Source organism: Saccostrea cucullata, unplaced genomic scaffold (assembly GCF_032062105.1).
Source record: "Saccostrea cucullata isolate Sc308-1 unplaced genomic scaffold, CSIRO_AGI_Scuc_v1 ctg803, whole genome shotgun sequence".
Lineage (NCBI taxonomy): Eukaryota > Metazoa > Mollusca > Bivalvia > Ostreida > Ostreidae > Saccostrea > Saccostrea cuccullata.
In genome coordinates this window covers 187,730-197,372 of record NW_026925701.1, presented here as the reverse complement: position 1 = coordinate 197,372, position 9,643 = coordinate 187,730, and the positions used below count along the sequence as shown (strand labels likewise).

The window sequence follows — 9,643 nt, the reverse complement described above, 5'->3', positions numbered from 1 at the left end:
ATCACATTCATCCACTGGATTATGAAGAACTGATGTAGAAAATGAAAAAAAAACTTCCATTTAAAAAATATATTGGTCAATAATTCAGCATCGCGATCAAGTTTCCTTTGTACCTGTTTGAACCGTATTTACTGTATTGGTTTGTTTGACACTTATTGATACATTTTAATGTATATTTTTCTATAGACAATTAGTGCAAATTACAATAAACTTTGACGGAATATATGGTGTTCATAGTATAATAGGTTTATGTATAATAAGTTTATAAATAATAAACAAGACAGAGGTGAAGCATACAAAAAGAATATCTTTCTTTACAGTGCTCTTGAGCACAAAAATAGCGAACGAAATATTCATCTGGCCTCTGTTTTTGTTTATAGAACTAATAATAAATCATACAAATGAAATATGATAAACATTTTTTTCATGAAAGTGTCCAAATTTCATTATATCTGATAACCATTTCTTGTTTCATATATGGCTTCAAAATTCCCACTTATTGTTTTAGAAGCACATCAAGATTTTACACAACACGAATAGGGTATCAAATTCACTTTGTTTTCATATTGTTTCTTCTTATATTTCATATTTTCATTTGACTTTTGCAAACACGGGAGGGAAATTTTGTACAAACGATAGGTGTCGAGCATTTCTTCCAGTTGTTTCATGCTCTCTGACCCAAGACTAAAACAATGAAAACAAACTAAAAAAAAAAACTAACTCAAGTTGGTTTTAAATTTCTTAGTATCTACCACGAAGAAAATCTTAATACCCTTGAAATCAAAAAGGTACAAATTGATTTTAACAGGTATTTGACAAGAGCAGGAACTATACTATACTTTGATTTCAGACTATGCCGTGTGTATCTCGTGAAGTTATTTGTGTATAATTTAAAACCCATTCCCACTCTCAGGTAACGACCCTACAGGTTCCAGACTGACTATGTTTGCATGTTAACGGTAACACCAATTCTCCATATATCTTATCAAAAATTATCTTCTCCTTTGACATATGCTATTAAACTTACAATAGCCATGGATCTCGTTTTCACTGATCTATCTCAAAACGCATCGCACCTGTCGCCATACTGGTAAAGGTAATTCTATATTGAAAGATTTTTCAGCCTGATAGATTTTTATATTTAAAGTTACCTGTACAATTGGTCGCCTGATGCACGACTTGTGGGGCCACCTGACAAAAAAAAAAGGAAACCTGCTAAAAATGCACCAGTGCGGCACGCTTTAAATCTCACTTTATATTATACGTAGATTGCTTGGTGTAGTATTTTACGCAGTATAGCTTTTAAAGAGAGATTTTATTGCCATTTTATGATTTTATATGAAACGCATATTTTGCGTTAGATTATCAATATTATTAATCAGTGATTAAAACATGAAAAGAAGTATTCTGGAAATGAATGAATTCTCTTCCAGCTATTTGCAAAAAGGTGACAGTGTTTTGTTCCTAAAGGTGGTTCCAAAAACAGTTTACTCTCAATAGTAATACAAAAGTCCATTAACTGATGAAACAAACTCTTTTAAATGTACTGTTATACCAAGTATATTTGCAGGGTCCATTTCATACAGTAATTGTAAAGTATTTCTATCATTTGTGACAAGCTATACCTCATAATTATGATTAATCTCGTTTAAAGTGAAATGGCGAGATTTAGACCTTAAAAATCGTAAAATTAAACAAAAGAATTGCCATAAAGTGTGTCTTTGTCTCAAGCTTTCTATCTTAGTTTCTTTTCTTTTGTCATTTACCGTAATTCCGTAACCCTACATTTTTTTTTTACAGTGAAAGCTGTGACCATGATAAATGCTTTGAAAACCATTACAAGATTTGTTTAAACTCGGACCTCAGAGGCATTCCTTATTGCAATAGGAACCCTTATTTCTATCTTTCATTGTTAAAATTATCCATGATAATTATACCCTTATTTAAAAAGTTTATTTAATTATTACCATTAGCATATCTTTTCAATGATTGATAAGTCCTAAAAAATTTTTTTATAGGATTGTCTAACGTTAGTTTTAAAATTCTCAGATACTGCATGATTTTGATTATTTTCCCTTTTGCTTCAATATATTTCAGTTTTTCCTACAGCGATAAATTTAAATATGATATTATTTCATTTAAAAAAAATTACGGATATAATATATCAGCGATTTGAATTTTCACCTCCTTTTTGCATTACTTAAGCAATCGTTCAATGCTCCATCAAGGTTCCCTTTTATGTGGTTTTGACGTGGTGGTTTTCCATGCTATAACAGTCGTTGAAGTCGTCATGGTTTTTGACCACTCGCTCAGAAGAAGACATTTATTTTTAGCTATCATAAGTTGAGGAGTTCCTTCTGGCCAGATGGAGACCACACGCTTCGATTTCATCCAGATATTTCAAAAACGTTTTAAAATCGAATGTCGATTGTATAAATCGAAGGAATTCTTGTGTTGTAAAATTTTAGTTTACCAGGTTGGTAGAAAATACAAATGTTATTTTTGCAATTATTGGCACCAATCAAAATTAACACGAAGAAAAATAAAGAATTGTAAAATTTTACAAAAAAATTACCGGCAGTTCTTCAATTTAAAGTCAGTACAATAATCCAGAAGGGGTATATTGATTGATTAGTTGATTGTACATTGTTTTACTTCCCATTCGAGAATCTTTAACTCATATTGAGACGTCATCATATACCGATGAAGGGCTTCAAGTTTTGACCTTTACTCGGCACTCAGGTCCATTGAGCAGAGACGGATCTTTATCGTGCCAATGTTTGCAATGTCAAGGGACCTCGGTTTTTAAGGTCTCATCCGAATTACCCATAATCATCATGCTGTAAATTTTGAATTTACTAGGGGGGGGGGGGTAAATGCAAAATTTACAACATGATAAACATGCTACCTATTTTTTTATTGACTTAGGTCAGTCGCGGCCGAGATTCGAACTAATGACCTTTCAATCACGAAGGTCAAAGAAAATACACGTATTTGCATTATATTACATATATACTGCATGTGGACATACATGTATAACATTTATGGTTTGAATGGTTTCTCCAGCAAAAAATCATACTTAAAAGAATAAATATATGGATAAATGAATGAGAGATGAAATCTACTTGATGTTACATTTCAAAGACAGTTTGAACTCTGAATCGAGTTTTGAATTATTAAAAGTTACAGTCATGAATTACATACATGTATCAAAATCAGTTATCCTGTAGAAATTGTTCAAAAGTCGTGCTAGAGACAAATTCTTTAGCAACAAATGATTAAAGAGGCTGGGGGTGGCAGCCATTTTCAGACTATTTCGATCTCATTTAAAAGAAGAGCTCCATATAATGATATACAAAAATGATAAAATTTTAAAACTAAAATGTATGAATTTTTTCATTCCCAAATGATAGTTGACAGGTTAAGATACCGTACCTAAAAAAATAAGTTAAATCTGGTGGTTAATTTGTAGTTTATTTGTTGACCCCCCAGCCTCCTTAAGAAATCAATAGGAATCAAATTAGAATCTTGTAAAAGAAAATTGATTAAAATCAGTATTGATTAAAGATGTAGGCAGTACCTAACTCAAATAATTTTTTCGCTATCCCACCTTAAAATTTTTAATCTTTTTTTGTCAAAAATATGACATTATAACCTAATGTTGTGATATATGTGATTGGGAGACTTATTTGTCTTGTTAATAACCCTTTTTCAAGTCAGGAACAGTTATGGTCTACCTAAATAATGCTTAAACAAAAATCTTTCTTTTTTTTTTTTTTACAATGTGAAATAACTGTATACGATGAAACCTATGTATTAAGAAGGTGTAACAAAAGGATAGGCATAGTTGCTTTCCAACTGTATATGGCCTCTATATAATCTAGAGGTAATTAAACGACACATCTGTTCTTTGTTTTTGGCGATAAAGCTGTGATAAATAAAAGTTCTGTCTTCCAATTAAAAACGCAAGCACCAGGAAATTATTCTTACTGCAGCCATTAATCATATTAAACTACTCACTTCCATTTTTGGAAACTTTTTTGTTCCATTTTTTTGTTTTGGAAACTACTTTTGCCTGTTTGGGTCATCGTGCTTAAGTTCATAGACATAAGATATATTATCTCAAAACATAAGTACATTTCCGGTCCAATACCACCCTTCTACAACTAACGCGTACATGTACATGTCTTGTCCAATACCACCCGTGTTTGGTAAAACTTTTACAATACACGTGCATTCCCTGTCTTCTACCACCCGTGTTTGGTTAAACTGTTAAAATACATGTATATTTCCGGTCCAGTACCACCCGTGTGATTGGTTCAACTGTTAAGGATATCCGATCCTCAGCCAGGAAGGATAACCCCAAAAATTCATATTAAATTGAAATGCATCAAAATGTAGCTTGAAAATGAAATTTTTTTCATGCAACAATTTTCTTTATATTAATCTTAATAAGATTCAAGGTTTCTGGAAGTCTTAGAGAAGGTCTTATAAAAGTTGACATTTGTACCCTATAAAAGGAAAAAAGTTAATATAGTTTTAGAGAAATAAGATTTTCTTGAATCCAGCCTTAGATACCAATGATTATTAGCATGATATAAAATGAGAAGTGATTTGTGGTGTCTTGCAATGATAGCAAAAGCCTTTTACACTATGTATTATACAATACATGACGGAAACAGAAGACAAAAAATACCAAATAAGTATAAAAATCATGACAATTTCTCTGAATGCCTGGATACCTATCGTTTTTTAACCTAAAATATATTTGTTGATCAATTTGCAATTAGAAAATGCACAGCTGATATTCCTATTCGTTTTTTCTGCAAAAATATTGGAGATTTGACGATTTTCCCTATATAGTATGATTAACTTTAATCTTTAACTTAGAAGAAATACTGTGGATAAATTTACATGACTCTGTGGATTCTAAGATACTTTTATGAGTATTTTTGATTACTTAACTGCTTATTTTATAAACCTGAGGATCGGACTACCTTAAGATACACATATATGAACATGAATGCCAATACCTCGATGCATGTATTCGTGTCAAGGAATCTACATGAAGAGAAGTTCAGTTATTATACTATTTACACAACTTTAACATTGATTAAAAAAAATGAACGGTTGGAGTACGTACATGTATCTCTACTTATGGTGATCATTTACACTTTTTGCAAGTCGGAAGAGAACACTACTAGCTTGGAATCTTAAAGAAATATATCTAAACAATCTTTTTTAAAAAGGCAGTTATGTTTCTATTGCCTTTTTTCTTTGATTTTGTAGTGCGACTTCATGCATTTATTTGATTTTGAATTATAAATTGCACTTGACATTTTTTTTTAATTTTGTATAATGTCACGTGATAAGCCTATACTCAGAGAGCCCCTATCCCAACCAATGACCTTATTTAAAGAATTGTCCAAGATATATCCCCAACTTAAGCTTAAACAATGTCTGGTTATTGGACATGGCATATCCTTCGCCATTTTTTGCCTTATCTGTAAACTTGTTGAAATGTTGCAGGCAAATCTCACTAGGGACACTGAACTGAAAAAAAAAAACCCTCTACGTGTGACTTCTGGCGTGGAGATGATGGACTTTTTCCTATAGATAGAATCCCCGGACACACGTTTTTCATCTTGCTTTTTTCTATATGATCGGATTTGCTCATTCACTGGAATTTTGTCATTACTCTCGTTCAACCGGACTCAAATTCGTCACATATAGAACCCCGACGACTAGAGCGGGAGACTCTAGCTCTTCGTCGTTCTCCAGAGACAGCAAACATTTAGTTGATTTGAATGAGCACTACATCAGTAAAGTCCTATTTGCAATGCATCCGTACTTCGGACATAGAATCTTTTTGTACTTTTTTTAAATTCTGATACTTTCACTTCAAGAAGTACGATAACTACACCCAATGTAAGGGACATACATGTATCATTTCAAGTTGAACTTCCGCTTATGAGGCATCAGGGTGGGGTATAAAAATAAAAGTTAACTTGGCCTATGTTAACAATGCAACCAGATGTCTACAATATGCGCGGTTTTGATGCCATATCTGATAACACTGGAAGAGGTGCTGGCATATTTTAATGGGAGATTTAAGGGGTGGGGATTGAATTGAAGGTAAAGAAAGTACTGGTGACTTTTGAATACATTGGTTTTGTTGTCTTATATAATCTGGTTTTTCTTTGTTTTTTAAGGATTGTTATTCAATTTCAAAGTTCAATTCAGAATTATTTTTTAAATGGCATTTGATAAAAGCGAAACTTTAATTTCCTATTTTAACAACATGGAACATTGACTCACGCAATGCATTTAAATACATTTTACGTAATGCTTTATATGAAAAATGTTCTGAGCAAAAGGTCCGGTACTGCTATCTATATTTGAAGAATGGGGGTGGTTTATCTTTGCAGATTTTCAATGTTGTGCTAAACTATTTTACTATCAGTTTATTGCTGGAGATATTTGTTAAACCCAGTAGAGCGAATATCGCCAATAAAACAAATCAATCCCGAAAGCACCTACCACCTCGGTCTTTTTTCTCGAAAATATCGCAAATAACACGTCAACGAAAGGTTATTTCAATAAATGTAATTATTTTTCATTAACGCAATTACTTCATCGTATCAATACTGCGTTGTGCATTGGCTATCGATTAGACCGTGCGTTATTAAGTCGCATTCATTGGCCGGGTAGAGAACTCTTTGACACCCATCTGATCCCATCATAACTGGTTTAAAATGTCAATAACTCAATACGTATTGAAAAAAAAGTTATTATGGATGGTATTTTTTTTCCTCACTGGCAGATAAGGTAAAGAGAGGGGTTTATCAGTAGTAAATTACATCGCCAGCTTCCAGCTTCACGGGAAAAGGTCATATTCGATATGCAATTGATCTTATTCTGGGTGTAAAAGATACGCCGTTTTGGCTACACAGCTGATGGAAACTATAATAGGCAGAATTTTTTTTTCAAAATCACACTCCCGCTCGCTCGACTTATATAGGATTTCCTTGATCGAGATCAGTTTCTTAAAGACCAACTAAAACAAGCTGAGAAAACAACAACACCCATATTTAATGAACTTGACTACAAAATATCTTTCAATGAAATAAGTAAAGCAATAGGTAAACTAAAAAATGGTAAGGCAGCTGGTACTGATAGAATATGTAATGAAATGCTTAAACATGGTCAAACGGTCTTGGTACCAATATTACTGAAAATCTTTAATGGTTGCTTAACTCATGGATATTATCCTTCTTCTTGGTGTGAAGGATACATTACTCCAGTATACAAATCTAACAATACTAATGATCCCAACAATTATAGAGGAATCACAATAACCAGCTCAATTGGCAAACTGTTTAACTATATTCTTAACTCAAGATTAGATAAATATTTAAAATGCAATGATAAAATCAATCCTTGTCAAATAGGATTTACAAAACAAGCTAGAACTTCAGATCATGTTTTTGTCTTGAAAACACTTGTTGAAAAATACTGCAAATCAAAAAAAGGGAAGCTATATGCTTGCTTTGTTGACTTTCATAAGGCCTTCGATAGTATAAACCATGCTGGTCTGAAGCTTAAACTACTAAAAGCTGGTATTAGCACTAAATTTTACTCAGTTGTTAAGGATATGTATTCTAAAAGCTATTCTTCTATTAAACTGGGTAACAAATTAATTGGTCACTTCCGTACTTACAATGGGGTTAGACAAGGTGATAACATGAGCCCAAACCTATTCAAGATTTATCTCGATGATCTATCAAATTATCTGTCAAATTCTAAAAGTTTTGTAAAATTAAACAATGATTCATCTATGTCCATTCATTGCCTAATGTATGCTGATGACATGGTACTTCTCTCCCCAACTGCTGAAGGTCTACAAGAAAAACTCGATATACTAAGTACATACTGTAAGGACTGGAGTCTCAAAGTTAATACAAAGAAAACAAAAATTATAGTCTTCAATTCATCTGGTAAACACGTTAAAATTCCCTTTCATCTGGATAACAACAATATTGAATGTGTTAAACAATACAAGTATCTGGGTCTGACTGTTAATGCATCTGGAACACTAAGTAATGCTAAAAATGATTGTTGTAACAAAGCCAAAAAAGCCTATTTCAAACTTCAAAAAGACTTTCTCACATTTAATCCATCAATTAGAACTGCTTTAAATGTATTTGACCACACTATTAAACCCATTATCCTGTATGGTTCGGAGTTATGGGGTTTTTTTGACCCAACAACCTCTAAATTTAAGAGAAATCCAAATATAACACTAGACAAAATATACCATAGCTTAGAAGGCGAAATTCTAAATCTTAAATTTTACAAACATTTACTAATGGTTCATGGTAAAAGCAGCAATTTTGCTGTAAGATCTGAGCTAGGACGTTTGAATTTACATTTTGATGTCATTAAAAATATGTTGTTATACTGGCATAGATTAGAGAATCTAGATGGTGAATTTCCCTTGCTTAGTGAGGCTTTCAACTGCTCTAAAACACTACACCAAAATGGTTTTACTTCATGGTATTCTTGTGTTAACTTCTTACTTAACCATATTGATATTAAAATTAGTGATTTCCTAGGTATGTCAACCCCACAATTTAAAACCAATTTGAAAAGAATATTACTGAATTTCTATAAATTAAAATGGGAAAAAGACAGGAATTTACATAAAGATGGCAAATTGTCTACCTTTACCAGCATAAAGACTAAATTTTGTTTTGAACCTTATCTAGATATTCTTACAAACAATCAACATAGATCAGTTTTAACAAAGTTAAGAATATCGGCTCACAGGCTTAAAATTGAAATTGGACGTTACCAAAAAATACCAAGAGAGGAACGAATTTGTTCACTTTGTCATCACAATGAGATTCAGGATGAAATTCATTTTCTCCTTGTATGTCCTCATCTTAATGTACAAAGACTTGAACTCATAAATATTTGTAAAATTAAATGTAAAAATTTTCAATCTCTATCTTATGATAATCAATTTTATTGGCTCATGACTAATGAAGACCCAGACATCCTTAGATCACTTGCTGCATTCCTTAGTAATTTACCTTAATTGAAGATATTGTGATAAGCATAAAAAATTATATACCTCTTTCCCAGTTTCTTGCCCTTAACTATATATATATATATATATATATATATATATATATATGTATAAATTATACTGTAAACCAACTTTTATTCGCGTGCGAGTAATTTTCGCGAAGTTCGCGAGAGCCTCGTCATCGCGAATATTTCTCGCCGCGAACCGGTTCTTAAAGACTATATGTCTATTAAAAAGAGAACCTAAATAGGCTTTATCGCGAAAATTAATCGTCGCAAACTAGTTTACCCCCGGTCAATCGCGAAATAAAGTCGTCGCGAATAAAAGTTGGTTTACAGTATATATTTGTATGTAACTTACAATACAATACATGTATGTATATTCAGTATATCTCTTATATACTTTTTTTGTTTTTTTTGTTTTTTTTAACAATTGCTCTTTATTTGTAATATCATCATCATGTTTGTTCTATCATTTGGATCCTCCTCCTTCTATTTGTAAATCTTTTTGCTCCTCCGGGGGCCCAAATTGGATTAATAAAAATCTTGTATC

At 32.1% G+C, this 9,643-nt stretch overlaps 1 long non-coding RNA gene across 1 annotated transcript in view; it reads left to right on the top strand.

Moving 5' to 3' along the window:
• Positions 1–1,041: 1,041 nt before the first annotated feature.
• Positions 1,042–9,643, top strand: part of LOC134269622 (uncharacterized) — a 41,330-nt gene continuing 32,728 nt past the window's right edge. Inside the window, exon 1 of the long non-coding RNA XR_009992614.1 lies at positions 1,042–1,096. This is a non-coding gene — a long non-coding RNA (uncharacterized LOC134269622). The remainder of the gene's footprint in view (positions 1,097–9,643) is intronic.